At 40.3% G+C, this 17,274-nt stretch overlaps 1 protein-coding gene across 4 annotated transcripts in view; it reads left to right on the forward strand.

Moving 5' to 3' along the window:
- Positions 1-17,274, forward strand: part of sh2d3ca (SH2 domain containing 3Ca) — a 51,595-nt gene that overhangs the window by 8,139 nt on the left and 26,182 nt on the right. The window lies entirely within an intron of this gene.

Below are 17,274 nucleotides of genomic sequence, written 5' to 3' on the forward strand. Positions count from 1 at the left end.
GTGTCCTGATTCGATTTACCATCCAAGTTTCCTTATATTTGGTGTGTGTGTGTGTGTGTGTGTGTGTGTGTGTGTGGGTGTGGGTGTGGGTGTGTGTGTGTGTGTGTGTGGGTGTTTGTGCTTGTGTGCGTATTCGCGGGAGGTGTGCTCGCCGTTGGCTCCCCTCCTGTCCCGGCAGCGGTAATGTCAGCCTGCCTGCTATAGCTGGCAGACTGATGATATCATAGATTGCTGTACAGTACTTGGGTGTCAGATGGACTGCGTGAAAGCGGCGTGGAGGGAGATGGAGGGGAATGGTGAGGGAGAACATGGCCCTGGGACTAAAGGGTGGCAAAAGAGAGGGAATGTGTGTTTGTGTGTGAGAGGAAGAGAAAGTGTGTGTGTGTCTGTGAAGGGTACAGTAGGGTGAAGCGTATCAGTTTTACTTTGGTCTAATTCTGGCTTCATGTCTGAAACCTAATATCTGACCTTATCCCTGGGACAAAATGACACCGTCAGTCTGTTTTGTACGCGTATACTTGTGTGTACAGTATGCCGCTGTGTCTGTTATGCTTGATATTTGACGCTCTTTTCTGTTGGGTTCTGCCATGGTTTGCTTTGCAGAGCTCAAAGGTTGTAGAGTATTACCAAATATGAGACTCTTCAGAGCGAGCGCAGTGACAAAAGAAGGAGAATACTTAAAGATAATTGGTTAATAGATGAGATGATGAAGAACCAAAGTGTGTTATTGCAGAGGGTTGTGGATCGGTGCTGGACTGAAGTGGTTGTACAAGCTTCTCTTTTCTTCTCCTCTCCCTGCCACGTTGTTTGTAGCCGACTGTGTTGTTATAATTATGGCTTTACTTTAAACGGGGAAAGCAGCAGGCGAGTTTGTGTGTGTGTGTGTGTGTGTGTGTGTGTGTGTGTGTGTGTGTGTGTGTGTGTGTGTGTGTGTGTGTGTGTGTGTGTGTGTGTGTGTGTGTGTGTGTGTGTGTGTGTGTGTGTGTGTTTAACTGCGTTTCAGGGCTGTAATGGTCATGTTGGGTGTTGGCGTGTCCCACCCGACAACTAGAGGCAGTCAGTGTCTTCATGCTGGATTTCTTCAGTTGTTTTATTGTTCTAAAAACAAATGTCTGTCCTAAAAAGAGAGAAAGAGAGAGAGACTCTTCTTTCAACGTTTTGGAGGCATCTGCTTTTGTTTAGAGTGAAGTGTTTCAAAGCTCAGAGTAATTAGGTTATTTTAATTCAATCTATCGTGGGGTGCCTGCAAAGTGGTGGTTGTGGAAGGGGTACGCGTGTGTGTGTGTGTGTGTGTGTGTGAGAGAGAGAGAGCGCGCGGGTAAGTTAATTAGCAGTCTCTGAATGGTAAGAGTTAAGTGGTAGTCTTTATATTGTAACATAAATAATGACTTCATTCCCTGAAACTTGGGTTTGTTTACAAACGGTGCTAATTTTTCCCTGTAGACTCGTATTGATTCCCCAATCCAACCTCCTCAAACAGCCTGTCAAGCACAACGCTGTGTGTCATGTAACCCAAACAGTGTCTGCCAGCCAGAGAAGTGATGCTTTAATCATTACTTCTTCTGTGCATTTCAGTGTCATGTAGGTGCTGTTTCCTTGCCCCCCCCCGGGGAGGGTAACCATTTGTGATGATGTTTACACTCCTGTACTTTTTCCTCTCGGACACCTGCAAAGTGTGATGGAGTCTTCTTTGATCTGATACAGAAAAGATTACTCGCTGCCTGGCTGGTGTGTGAAATTGTGAACACGCCAGTGGTGTTGATCTTGTTCTTCTTATCATTTATCCCTCAAAAAAAAGCACCAGAAGAAAATCGCTCCCCTAATGACTGCAGATTGTGTTGTTCAGGCAGGCCGCTGCTTCGTGAGGGATCATTAGTGGTCAGGAACCACAGCAGGAAAAACTGCATCCACCGCTGTTATTTTAACCGTTATATGTTCCCTTTTTCAACTCAAAATAAACAACGTTGTCATGTTGATTTTCTAAACCATAATCGCAGTCGGGAAATATGGGGCAAATACCGTAAAACAAAAGGTATTATAGCTGAATTTATTTAGAACGCTGCACTGTTACACAAGCAACATGCAGAGATGATGTTGAGACAGTGGACAATTCATCAGCTGTATCAGTGGAGGGAGATTACACTTGATCCCCTGGTCTAGACTGCAGTATGCTAACTATGGACAGACACACACACACACACAGACAGACACGCAGCTCATTGCAATATACCCAGTGCTTCCAGCGCATCGATGTAACTGGGACAATGTCACTTTCCGCTGGACTGCCACAGCTTTAAAACGTTAAAACCCCCATGAGCTGCCAGAAAACACACACTCTCACAAATACATTGACATATGCATGGACACACAAAAACACAGAACTGCCCCCTCTACTTAAATTGTTTTTGAAGTTAATCCTTTCTTTTCTGCGAGCCTCTCCCCTCTCTCTCTCTCTCTCTCTTTCGCTCTCCCCCCACTCGACTCTGTCCTCCCTCCCTGCTGACCTGACCAGCATATTGCAGCCATCGTGCCAGCCAGCAGCCGGCCCCACTGTCCTTTAGCGTTCCTGCAGCCCGACTGTATCTGGAACGCTGCTGTCGGCCTCCAACCTCGCAACACGGCACCTCTCCGCCATCCAGTCCCCCCTACACTGTTAACCAAGTGTGGATCCTCAGCGATCCTGCACCACATGGTGTTTATTCCACGTACTGTGGAATAATATAAAGGCTAAAATATGACAAAACAGTAGACTATAAAGCCGACTGTTTTGTTTATACTGATTTTGACTGTGCGGACAAACCTTTTTGTGTTTCCTGCTGCAAGAGCGTCCTGATCGCCTTAGTTTACTGCAAATGAAGGACTCTTGTGACAAGCACAGCTCCTGGTTACAGAACGTGAAGAGACAAATGAGAAGTAAATGCAAAAGCGCTGCTGATTAGTCCATCTCAGTAAGTCAAATCACAGGGTGTTGGCCTTAGCAAACATACTGCTAAATTCAGATTTTTATCCAGCTTGATTTTTGTGAACCAAATTTTTAAATGTTGAAAAATAACTGATAAATTCACACATTTTTGTTTTTAGATAACACCTGAAAATGTTCAGCTGTAGTTATTTAAACAAGTTAGATCATCGTAGAGCTCCATTTATTACATCCAGTAGGATTTTGTCAAGAAATCCTGCAACAAATATATCATTCATATTAAACTGGCACGCTTTATTGCATCGATGTCCCTTCTGTATGTCTCATCTGTGCTTTATCCCCAAGAGAAGGTCGCAGAGTGATAAAAAGAAATTGAACCGGTACCGTTGGCTGCATGTCCTTAGCACCTCCTCTACATAATAAATAAATATATATATATATATATATATATATATATATATATATATATTTCTACACAGTTCACACTCTGTGATGTTATTAGTTTTGCAGTAACAAAAACACGGTTTCATACATTCTCCTCCCGTGCAAGATGGTCACATCTACTTCCAGTGAAGTCTTTTAGACTTTCTCCCAGATGATGTCAGTCTTAAACTGAATGGGAGCGCTTGGTTGGTTTCGGTCCAGTCAGTCTCTCACAGCAGGTTAACCAGGAATCAGCTTATGGGTCAGATCCCCGGGGGGCCCAGTGGGTTTTTTTTATTAGCTTTATTCATCACCTCATTCTCTGTTTAGTCAGTGCTAAGCTAGCTGTAGAAGATACGGCCCTGCTAAGTCCTTTATGTGTGTGTGTGTGCGTCTGTCCAAGCCAGAAAGGGAGCCCAAGCCATATGTTTTAGCATTGAAATATTCACCATGTAATCCCCTCTTCTCCACTCCTCCTATCTCCCTCTCGCCCTCCTCCCCAAAGCTTTTCACCACAAATCCTCTTTTGGCGTGCCTGCCTGTCACACCCTCAGGCTCATAGTGTGAATGGCAGCTGTGTGTGTGTGTGTGTGTGTGTGTGTGTGTGTGTGTGTGTGTGTGTGTGTGTGTGTGTGTGTGTGTGTGTGTGTGTGTGTGTGTGTGTGTGTGTGTGTGTGTGTGTGTGTGTGTGTGTGTGTGTGTGTGTGTGTGTGTGTGTGTGTGTGTGTGTGTGTGTGTGTGTGTGTGTGTGTGTGTGTGTTTGTCTTTGTATCCCGGTGGGGACTTTGACCTGACTGCACACAGACCCATGGGGACTCGTGTCACCGTGGGGACAAAAACTGAGGTCCCCACTGGCAAACCCCTCCTACAAGCTTCAGAACAGTGTCTAGACATGCCCCATGTAGTTTTCTCAGAAGTCCCCTGGAAACCATTTTTAAGAAAAAAATGTGTGTGTGTGTGTATGAATGCTCCCCTAGTGTATACACACTAGTACTGCAGTCCCCATGAGGTAGGCTGTTCTTGAAGTGTGTATCGCTGTTTGTCCACTCTCTATTGCCCCCTATTGGTCAAAAGTAGTATTACAGTTTGGGAATACACTTTAAATGTGTCTTTTTGACCAAAGATAAGCATGAATGAAATGCTACATTTGATAAAAAATAAATATATGTATAAATAAATAAATACACAAATACTTAATATTAATATCGATATTATTTATATTGCTATAGTTTTTTTTTAAATTTGCATGAAAACAACGATAACCATAATGTATATTGTCTATATATTTCTCATGTAAAATGCCTGTTTTAAGTTTCTTCCATACAATTGTAATGATATTTTACCACAATTCATTATCTCATCATTGATATTATTGACAATAACAACAACAATTATAATAATAGTCTATATTTGATTTATTTTGCCATGTCAGAGGTGTAAGATCAATAAGGTCTTGTTTTGTTACACTGCTTTTTTAAAGCTAACTTTTAAACAGTGCTCACTGTTCAATGACAATGATATTGATGATAACAGACAAATGCAGGTTTAGAGTTGTATCCATAAACATAAAATAGGAGTAGAAAAGACATTTTCCTTTAAATCAATACAGCAGGATGGTTTGAGGGGCGGCCATTTTCATGTGTACACTTACTATTGCAATCGTTATATTAGGCTAATCTCCGTGTAAACTACATATGGCAAGTTGCGGACTCACTGAGGAGAGGTTTTGCAGTAATGACTGAAAAGACAAGGGGAGTAGTAACATCACAAAGCATAGAGAGTCACAACTTAATGCTTCATCCACACACTCTTGTACAGCGTGGGAAAGCACATTGATATAGCCAGATGCCGTTCTTGAAGTCGGAGAAAAATAAGTCCCATTACTCCCATTATTCATTCACTTGTTGGCGTGTGTGTGGGCTGGTGTCAGCAATGTCTTGCTCCTTATTTATTTATGTTTTATGATTTTGGACTCTACAAAATTAATTGAATTATTTATTTATTATATCTTTAAGCATGTTATAGCATTCTGTGTCAGTTTTTGATTTGATTGTTCTATTATTATACTATTCAAATGCTATGCATCTTCTATAGTAGGTCTATAATACGCCAACTGAAACAGTATAGGGTTACGGTGGTGTGCTTGTATATTTACCCATAGTGTTAATACTTAAAGTGCTTTCCTGTTATTTGTAGCCTATAGTATCACTCTAAAACATATTTTACTGTACGATGCCTTCAGCCTGAAATCAACAGGGTGTGAGCTATTTATTCAGGTTTTAGGAGCAGCATATCAGACAGGATATATTACGCAGCAGGATAAAGAGTCGTGAATTTCTACATTGAATAAAATATACTAGGATAGTTTGGGTTTGGTTGTCCTCCAAGGATATTTGAATATTTTTGACTTAAAGTATGCAATTTGACATCATTTTGGACCACTATTACGACCATAGATAACGCTACAAAAGCTAAAAAATAAACTTTCTGTATAGGGAGTTAGGGCGAGGGACTGTTAGACCCAGCGATGCTGCTGGCCACCAGCCCGCTGTTGTGACCATCTTCTGTAACTAGTGAAGCATTTAAGCATAGTGGAATTAGCAAGCTAGCTAACTAGCCAGTTGTCTAGTTTGCTAGCCAGCTTGCTAATTTAACAATGCTTGAATGCTTCCCTATTTACAGAAAATTAGCCACCCAAGTTGCTACTCATCTGGCTGGTGCTGAAAGTGGGCCCTTCTACATTTCACTCTTTGGTGTACCATGATTTATTTTTCGCACCAGCAGTTCTCACAAGCAGCTGCGAGCTCATAATGCTTTTCTGACCTCTTCATATCAGTTTCTCTGGATGAATCATGATGGCAATTCATAACAGTGCAGTGCCAGTGTTTTTGCACCGTGCTTAAGTATGCTTAGTATGATTTTACAGGGCAAACATTTCCAGAAGAAACAAAAGGTCAGACAAAGCCTGTGATACATGTAAATAATGGAATAACTCCCTGCCTGCTCAGGAGAAAGATAAGCTACCTAGCTCAGTAGCTAGCCATCTGTCTCTGGAGCTAAGTCTGCTCTCTTCCAAGCTGCAACAACACTTAGCCACACAGACGTGCGTTGTCATTATAACAACTAACTCTTCAATAGACCACGGAAAACCGTAAAATGTATTTCTATGGTGGCACCCCTTGTAGCTAGCAAAGCTCATTGTAAGTTGTTTTGTAACAACTAGCTATATGGTGGCTACAGGCCTCATTTTTTAACTCTTACTTTGAATATTCCCGTGGTGACCTTCTGATCTAATGAATGGAATCTGAGGATAAAACTCTCTTGCGCACAACACTATATATATACTATAGGAAGAACTTGGAGCAACATTGCATTGGGGTAAGGATAAAAACCCTGACTTTTTGTCCCGCCCTTCCGGACTGCCGAGTTACGATTTTCCAAAGTTCTGTACAGTTTCCCGTAGTGATTTATGGCATTTTGCATTCATTTGGCTTAAATAGACGTTCAGTTAATACCTAGAAAGCAATGGGCTAGCATGCTGACAATTTCACAGTAATTAAATCTTTCCACATAGATTGAGTGGTATGAAAATCAATGGGAAATTCCGTACACCTTTCCTGTAGTAATTTATGGCATTTTGACTTTATCTTGACTTTATTTGGCCTAATTTCCCCAGAAAAGAATGGGCTAGGAGGCTGACATTTTCACAGAAATTCAAGCTTTGCCCACTCATTAAATGGTATGAAAATCAAGTGGAAATTCCAAACACTTTCTCCATAGTGAACTATGGATTTGTGACCTAAGTTGGCCTAAATTCGCATAGAGAACAACGGGCTAGGACCCTGAAATTTTCACAGCCAGTCGACCTTTGGCCAAAGACCACATGGTATGAAAATCAAGTGGAAATTCCATACACTTTCTCCATAGTGAACTATGGATTTTTGACCTAAGTCGGCCTAAATTTGCATAGAGAACAACGGGCTAGGACCCTGAAATTTTCACAGCCAGTCGACCTTTGGCCAAAGACCACGTGGTATGAAAATCAAGTGGAAATTCCATACACTTTCTCCATAGTGAACTATGGATTTTTGACTTAAGTCGGCCTAAATTTGCATAGAGAACAACGGGCTAGGACCCTGAAATTTTCACAGCCAGTCGACCTTTGGCCAAAGACCACGTGGTATGAAAATCAAGTGGAAATTCCATACACTTTCTCCATAGTGAACTATGGATTTTTGACCTAAATCGGCCTAAATTTGCATAGAGAACAACGGGCTAGGACCCTGAAATTTTCACAGCCAGTCGACCTTTGGCCAAAGACCACGTGGTATGAAAATCAAGTGGAAATTCCAAACACTTTCTCCACAGTGAACTAAGGATTTTTGACATAAGTCGGCCTAAATTCGCATAGAGAACAACGGGCTAGGACCCTGACATTTTCACAGCCAGTCGACCTTTGCCCACAGATTAAATAGTGCGAATATCAATTGGAAATGGACTGTGTTTATTTCACCCAACAGAAAGGATTCGAACCAAATGACACTTATCTTCCCAAGTGGCCGAAAGCCAGTTTACACCAGCCTTTTCTCTAACTTTTTATACTTTAAAACGGGGTAGAGTTTTGAATCCTTTTCTCCTTCAAAGAGGGGCTCGTCACCATTACATACCTATAATCTGGACGTCGTAACTGCAAGTTAAGGTCCCCAAAAACAGCCACAAAGGGCTTAATTGGGGCCTTAATCCCTTATATTAGTGGATTTTTTGACATATGCAAGAATGGCCATAACTTCTCAAATATGGATCCCAGAACCCACATATTGTGGACACACATTGTGGACTAGGCCTACAATAGGATCACCTGAATAAAATCCCTCTAGATTATCTAGAAAAGATTTTTGCCTGTATCAAACTCCGACTTCAGCATGGGGTACACGTCCCTAAACTGTACACCCTGTCGCACTCTTGGTGAGATTAGACCAACTTTTACTTCTGAAGATGTCAGAGCCCTGCTTTTTTAATATGTTGTAGACAAGCCCCAATGAGGCACATTCAAGTTGGATGGGACTCCCTAGCACTTAGCATGCCTGCGCGGGAAGAGGGGCAGTTGGCCTACATTTCAATGGGGCATTTTGAACGATAAAATTAATGGAAAGTGATTACCCAAACGGCCCATCCTTCAACTAGTCATAATTTCTCACAACATGGTTGAATTTGATGGGATATTATGAACTGGGTAAACTGGGTGAGATGGGTGAACTGGGTGAGATGGGTGAACTGGGTGAACTGGGTGAACTGGATGAGATGGGTGAACTATGGATTTGTCACCGAACTCGGCCCAAATTCCCATAGAAAGCAATGGGCTAGGACCCTGAAAATTGAACGGTCAGTCGACCTTTGGCCGATGACCATGTGGTATGAAAATCAAGGGGAAATTCCAAACACTTTTCCCACAGTGAATTATGGATTTCTCACCGAACTCGGCCCAAATTCCCATAGAAAGCAATGGGCTATGACCCTGAAAATTGAACGGTCAGTTGACCTTTGGCCAATGACCATGTGGTATGAAAATCAAGGGGAAATTCCAAACACTTTTCCCATAGTGAATTATGGATTTCTCACCGAACTCGGCCCAAATTCCCATAGAAAGCAATGGGCTAGGACCCTGAAAGTTTAACAGTCAGTCGACCTTTGGCCAAAGACCATGTGGTATGAAAATCAAGGGGAAATTCCATACACTTTCTGCGATGGTACACTTTCTGCTATGGTAAACTCCGTACACGTAGAAATTACGGCCTTTTGACTCAATTCTGCCTAAAGACACCTAGAAAACAATGGGCTAGGAGGCTGAAATTTTCACATTAAGTCAACCTCTGCCCCAAGATGAAATGGTCTGAATATCAACGGGAAATTCTGTACAGTTTTCCCATAGTGATTCATGGCATTTAGCATTTATTTGGCTTAAATAGACGTTCAGTTAATACCCCTAGAAAGCAATGGGCTAGCACGCTGAAATTTTCACAGTCAGTCGGCCCTTGGCCACAAACCACGTGGTATGAAAATCAATAGGAAATTCGGTACACTTTTCCCGTAGTAATATATGGCATTTTTCTTCATTTTAAAGTTATTTGGCCTAATTACCCCATAAAACAATGGGCTAGGACCGTGAAATTTTCACAGTCATTCCATCTTTGCCCCATCGTTAAATGGTATAAAACTCAATGGGACATTCCAAACACTTTTCCCATAGTGAACTATGGATGTCTCTACCCAGATGACACTTATGTTCCGACATGGCCTTCAACAGTCTTTTCTCTCAAAATGTCCACTTTAATTTAAAGTAGAGATTTGATTCATTTTCTCCTTCAAAGAGGGGCTCGTCACCATTACACACCTATAATCTGGGCCTCGTAGCTGCAAGTTAAGGTCCCCAAAAACAGCCCCAAAAGTAAAAATTGAGGCATATGACCTCATCTTTCGGCCTGTTTTGGCAAGTGAGAAACGGGCCATTAAATCGTAGTGAAAGGTTGGAACTGCCTGATTTTTGCATAAATCAGTCGCCTGTGATAAGGTGATGCAGGATCTAAAGCGAGATATCTGTAGAACCTTGGGAAAGCTAACTTCCGGTAGCAGCATGCTAACGACTTGAATCCAATTGAACCTTGAAGAGGGTCCTGTTTTGTCCATCATATGTGAATTTCATCAAAGAAGGCCATTGACAAGTGTTTTAAAATTGATCAATATTAAAAAGTGGTCACAATCCAGATTTTACCAGTCTTTTCTCAAACTTTTTATACTTTAAAAAGGGGTAGGGTTTTAAATCCCTTTCTGCCTCAAAGAGGGGCTCGTCACCATTACACACCTATAATATGGGCCTCATAGCTGCAAGTTAAGGTCCCCAAAAACAGCCACAAAGGGCTTAATTGGGCTCAATTGGGGCCTTATTCACTTATATTTTGGCATATGCAAGAATGGCCATAATTTCTCAAATATGGGTCCTAGAACCCCCAGATTGTGCACACACATTGTGGACAAGGCCTACAATAGGACCACCTGGAAAAAATCCCTCTAGATTATCCAGAACTGATTTTTGCCTGTATCAAACTCAGACTTCAGCATGGGGTACATGTCCCTAAGCTGTACACCCTGTCGTACTCTTGATGAGATCAGACCATCTTTTACTTCGGAAGATGTCAGAGCCCTGTTTTTTTAATATGTTGTAGACAGGCCCCAATGAGGCACATTCAAGTTGGATGGTACTCCCTAGCACTTAGCATGCCTGCGCGGGAGGAGGGAATTGGCCTACATTTGAATGGGGGATTTTGCCAGGATAAAATTTATGGAAAGTGATGACCAACTGGCCCATCCTTCAAATAATCATAACTTCTCACAACATGGTTGAATTTGATGGGAAATTGCTTGGCAACATTCCCCTTGATGACTTGAATAGGAAAATATTGCGGAAAAATCTGCAGACCCTCTGGAATGCTATCTCCTGTTAGCAGCATGCTAATGACTTGAATCTAATTGTACCTTGAAGAAGGTCCTCTTGTGTCCATCATATGTGAACTTTAGCATAAAAAGCCATTTACAAGTGTTTTTATTGCACCCAACAGAAACAGCAACATGTACACATCATTAACAGTCTTTTCATAATATGTTAGTTAAATACACATATAAATACTTCTGTTGAATACAATGGCTTGTAAATAGTTGTAGTTTCTATTTTATGAATATCAATGGTTGTATAATTTTTTCAATAGTTCAAAAATGCTTCTATTACTTAACTTCATTAGAAATGCTTGTTTCATTTCAATGTCCTTTTTTAATTGAATTTTTTTTTTTACATACTTTATACTAAATTATAGTTGAGCAATAAAGTCTCAACTTAAGCAGGTATTTTATGTAATCCTTCCGTTTTAGTAATTACTATTACCTGTCTAAGTTATTAACAACGGCTGCAGACCAGGCCGAGCCTCAGAGCTCCCTCATGCTGATCGTGACCGAAGGAGTGGGGGATGGGTGAGGTTACGGTGGGGACAGTCAATGTCATGTTCTGTGTAAAGTACCTTAAGTTTCATTGCTGACATTACACAAAACCTGACGTTTACCATCATCATGGGGACCATGGCGTGGCCCCTCCCCCATCAGTGCATGCGCCCGTGGAGAGGTGACTCACTGCCTCAGACTGTCGAGCGGCTCCACACACATGTAACTTGACGGGCTAGCTGTGGAACCTGGATGGAAATGGTAAGTTTTTAATTATTGTCCTTGCTCCTAATGTTGGTACATGTACTGCCATATAAAAAGAGCTGTTGCAATGTGCTGGAAGTTAACCGAGATGGACAGCTAATATTAGCTAACACTAAGCTAACATGTGCAGCTAGCATGTGCAGCTAACAGAGCTGTGAGTGGAGCTGGGTCTGGATAAAGGTGGAGGTCTGAACAGACGTGAGTGCAGCTTCCTGCTGTCACAGTGTTTTAACACATTGATATTCAGGCTAAATGTAGCCTCTGCTCCAAGGAGATGAACTACAGCAACAAGGGCTCACATGTCCTCTCATCACACTGTTCACTGTTTCGGGCTTGTCACCTTTTTCACTCATGAGTTTGCAGGTATGCGATCTGAGACCAGCCTACCGTTAACGGAAGGCTGGACAACTAATTACAGTTAACTACAAATGGATAATTTACACATCGTGGGGCTTTTTTACAGTCACAAAATGATATTTAGATATTGTTTAGAATTTATATTTTATCATCATTATCTTTTCCCACAGAACGTGAATATTATGCTCAACAAAGTGACATATTTGACATATTGAGTCAAGGTTAACTTTAAAAAAAAGTATTTCTTCACATGTAAGCAGATATTGTAATTAAAATAACCATGGGTATTGAAGAAGAATATTTAGCCTCATACTTTCAGAAATAAGTAGATCACCTTACTATAATGCAGCCTATAAGACCAGAACAAATTACTTTTAATTTCAGTCAAAATGTAATAATAGCAGCTCAGGCAACAATTTTAATTACACCAAATTCTACCACTGCAGCTTGAAATACAGAGTACTGTAACATGACTGAATGTGTCCCTTGTGCTTTCAGGAGGATGGAGCATGTTTTTCATCCACTGGTGGCAGCTCTGAATGCACAGGTGAGAGAGGGGAGAGACCATGAGATGGTTTTATGTTGAGGTTTGTAGAAAGTCTTTTGTAATAGTGGAGAATATTATACTGAATACTTCAGGGAGTCTATTGGTTTCAATCCCAAACTGATCATACTCTCAGGGTTTAAATCATATCAACTCAAATCAACTATTTAAAAATAGTCTAGACGCAAATGAAACACATTTTGACCCATCAAAGATGATGTTGAAGTTATTAGTTCATTGTAAACCATATTAACATTTCTATCCTCTAATATATTTGCAGGCGCTGATGTGACAGATGGCTTTAACCCTGAACAGACCAACGAGGTAGGATATGTCATCTTCTTTGGGTTCTTAATTGACAGTTAACCTGCTCGACTGTGAATGTCGAACAGAAATGAAAACAATGCTAGAGTAATTCATTTCTTACAGACTACAGCTAGTTAATCACACATATTAGACTTCCATTATTACGACAGTGTTTCCCACAAGGAGAAATTAAATAGTTTGCACTGCAGCCACTTATTCATAATGTCTGATGAAATATAAGTTGTAGTATTTGTTGTTTGGTTGTGTATTATTTTATTGATGTAAAACAGTGTAGACTGGTAGGTAGGTAGGTAGACTGGTAGGTTGACTGATAGGTAGGCAGACTGGTAGGTTGGGAGCCTGTCTAAACATTACAAAAAAATGATTTGTTTTTCAGGAAGAACACCAGCGGTCCAGTGACAATACCGATATTCTTGACCCCACTCCAGCTGATGTCGATGAGGACACAAGTGTTCCAGAGCTCATGAGAACCGACAGTGGAGTTGTAAGTTTATTTGCAAAACTTCACATTCTAACATGAAAAGGGCCATGACATCTGTCAGTTTACAGGAATCAGGGTAATATTTTCAGAGGCTGTGATGATTATTGAAAGCGGTAATGTGAAGTGCCACTACGAGACAAAGCACAAGTCTTTTGAGCTAACGTCTCGCATCTCAAATAAAGGCACAGGAAAATAAACCTAAGAGCCCAGCACTCAATTTCTTTTCTAAACATGTTGCCTAGTTTTAGTCTATTGTTTTGTCTTGACATTTATTATTGTTAAATGCTTGTGATTTTACAATGAAGAATATCCAAGTCTAATCCTTTCTTTTTTTAAGCTCAACAGACAAATGCTCAGAGACAAAAGAGAACCTCTATCAAGTTCTGAGTACAGTGATGAGGATGATCCACATCCAGCCAAAGGTAATATTTCGAGTAAATGTGAGGATTGTGAAAATTTCTGATAAAATATTTCTCTTGGAAAGAAAGCACACACTGCCCAGGTACATTGCTAGCCTTAATCATTTGCATGCCTTTTACCTTGCCTGTATTTTTATTTCCAATCACTTTCCCTAATACAGTTTCCTTAAAATACCACATGAGTGTTTATTCTGTGGGCACCAACAGATTGTAGACACTATTTGATTGGATGTATGAAATAAATTGAAAGTCTGTTATTCTCAGTTTTGCTTGTGTTTTAATAGGTCGTTTGGATGAAAAGATGCTGGTTGGAGAGGCCTCTGGTCAATCACACACAAAAAAAGGTAATCTTTTCAAAGTTTTTCAGTTTCTCACCTAGGATCAAGTTATTTAGTGAGTCCACTGACATGAGAATACATTTTATAGATTCCCTATCCAAAATAGAAATAAACTAATAAATCGTTATGTAGTATGTAACTTAGTTAATACGTGTATTAAGTAGTTCAAATGAGCTCCACCTTTACCAGCTGCAACATTAAAGTGATACATTCATTAATGCATCGATAATTATTATCCAATGATTTCAGCCTACTATAAATATATTATTTTGTCCATTCTGCATAGTGAGTATACTTTAACTTTCAATATTACTCTCTGTGCGTTTCTATCACGCACCTGGTTTTTGTGTGCCCAGGTTTTGAGGCTAATGAAACACCATATTAAAGTAACTGGCATCATTACGTAAGGAAAAATAATTTCACATCATCCAGTATATTGAATTCAGAATCATCTATGTAAAGGACTCATTTGTTCAGGTCAGTAGATCTCATCTAGTCCTAAATCACATAATGTCCTCTGGACTAAATGGACAATGACCAGTTGTTTTAAATGAAGTACTCTACTTGTGTCATGTAATACTGAAGCTAGTGTTAGTAAACCGTGTCTTTGTTCATACTTCTGCAACTACCGTCTATATTTCTGCTGCGAGTTCTATTTTTGTATTAGACACTGTTGCTCCAAATACTTATGTTACTGCAACTACAGGTTGTTCTACTCGTATTTTGTGTACTGCTACAGTCAAGATCGATACAACATTATAGCCTCAGTACTTGCTGGTTTTTGAATAACATTAAATTACTGTCTCATTTTATTCAGGGTCATCACAAACAAAAAAACAGAAGTGGACCAATGACGAAATCCAGGCTGTGGAAAAAACACTCATGGACCACATCAGATCTTGGAAGGTTCCTGGAATGCATTCAGACGTCACCACTAGCTCTCAAAGGAAGGAGGTGGGAGGCAGTGAAATTTTACACAAAAAACCGAATTGATGCACTAAAGCGAAAGTCTTTGCAAGAAAGGTAAGCTTTTACATTTGTGCACTATTGTGTACAGGTACAATCTTTGCTGGACATTTATGCACTTCTGTTGCTGGACGTTGTTCAATATTGTCAAATGGAAGGTTTAACAGGTTTTTTGTTTTTTTTGAGGAATTCATAATCGTGCCTGTTCTCTTTGACATTCCTCGTTTTCTTTGTTAAATATTTGAATATTTCTATTTGCGTTACGGCATTAAAGTTGTACGAATCTATTTTGTGATACACAAACATATTTTCGTTGTATTTTTTGTTATTTAAAACCATTTCACTACACTTAAAAAGTGTACATTGCAGTGCAGTTGTAATAGAAGTTGTACAGAACAGTTGTGAGGCATTGAAAGGTTTTGAAACAGTAAGTGTTGAAATAATGTTTACAGAATTACAATTTAAGTATTGTAGTAGTCAAGTTCAGTATTTGTTTTGCAAGTGAAATACTACTTTGAAATATTATGCTGAGAGCATTGCAGTTGTGATACTGTGATATTCAGCTCTATCATTTGTAGGGTTTTTTTTCAACTGAAATACAAAGCACTGAATATCACAGTATCAAAACTGTAATGCTTTCAACTGTAATATTCAGTGCACTATATCTGAAAAATGCACAGAACTTTGAACATTTCTGATTGTGATCTGACATTTACATTGAGTGGAGTTCAATATACACAGATGAGTCATTATACAATTACAACATTTAATGGTGAATCCACAAATGCAATATTAAATGAATTAACAAAATATAATACAGAAACAACTCTTTTTTTAAAATAAAGCTCTAGTTTCTATAAACTTACCCTCCATTGAATACCTTATATAGGCTTGAATACCTTATATAGGCTTGAATACCTTATATAGGCTTGAATACCTTATATAGGCTTGAATACCTTATATAGGCTTGAAAGACACATTTTTAACAGTGTCCCCTGGTGGTGGTTTGTATTATGACATGATAGGAGCGTCCCCGCTGGGATAGAAACACCAGACAAAAATTCAGTTTGTTAAATTTGAGAAGTTTTGATACTTGAGTTGATATTTTGGTTCCCAGGACCAAAACAAAATTTATGTGATGAAAAGTATGCCGTTATTCCATTCAGAAAATGAGGTCCCCACGCGTAACCTCTACACAGGCGTCCCCACCATGTAGCAAAAACGTGTATGTGTATGTGTGTGTGTGTGTGTGTGTGTGTGTGTGTGTGTGTGTGTGTGTGTGTGTGTGTGTGTGTGTGTGTGTGTGTGTGTGTGTGTGTGTGTGTGTGTGTGTGTGTGTGTGTGTGTGTGTGTGTGTGTGTGTGTGTGTGTGTGTGTGTGTGTGTGTGTGTGTGTGTGTGTGTGTGTGTGTGTGTGTGTGTGTGTATGCCTATGCCTGCATGCATGTGCTTAAATTGCCCTATCCCAGAGTCCATATCCTCATTAGAGCACTGATGTTTTTGGCAGTAATGAGGTGTGTGTGTGTGTGGCTGCAGACCATTCTGTGATGTTGTTCATTCATATTTCTCCGCTCTTCTTTGGTTTGTTTCTTGCATTAGCTGAAGAGAAGGATTAGCTTAAACCGGAGTAATCAAACGACAATTCTTCAGATTAACTACTTTATACAAGTTTCTATGACACTTGCAACCTTTCTTTGATTTGCCGATTTAAGCAACACTACAACAAGTCCTCGTACGTAAACAACAGAATACTTTGTTTGTTATGGCCTTCCCAAGTGACCCATTTGAGCATCTTCTGGTCTGGTGCTCCTATCAGCAGGAAAACATTGTTTGTGGCCGAGATAACACACAACAATTCATATGAACGTTTTCTAATCTGCCACATCAGTGGTTAGGGTTTTGGGCGCTTGTGACAGAATGATTTGGGTCATGGTTTTAAAGAAAGTTGGAGGCGCGATGCGAACCACCAGAGTCTATCTTTTTTACGCCTTAAGAAGGCTACTATTGGCTTTCGCTTGCAGGCTCTTCCTGTGAGGCAGCTATGGAGGAAGTGTTGCGTTAGCTTTAACAGCCCGCTAAAGAGTCCGCTGCGATCTCATTCTTCAGCAGTGATTTGTCCACCTGACTCATTGTGCGCCGGCTCTCGTTTAATCTTCATCTTGGCCTGGCAGGTCAGAGAAAACACTGAGAGTGAAGTGGTCCTTCAGCTGGAGGTCACTATAAGGCAGCTTACTCTAAAAGGTAGAAGGA

This window comes from Melanostigma gelatinosum, assembly GCF_949748355.1.
Source record: "Melanostigma gelatinosum genome assembly, chromosome: 18".
Lineage (NCBI taxonomy): Eukaryota > Metazoa > Chordata > Actinopteri > Perciformes > Zoarcidae > Melanostigma > Melanostigma gelatinosum.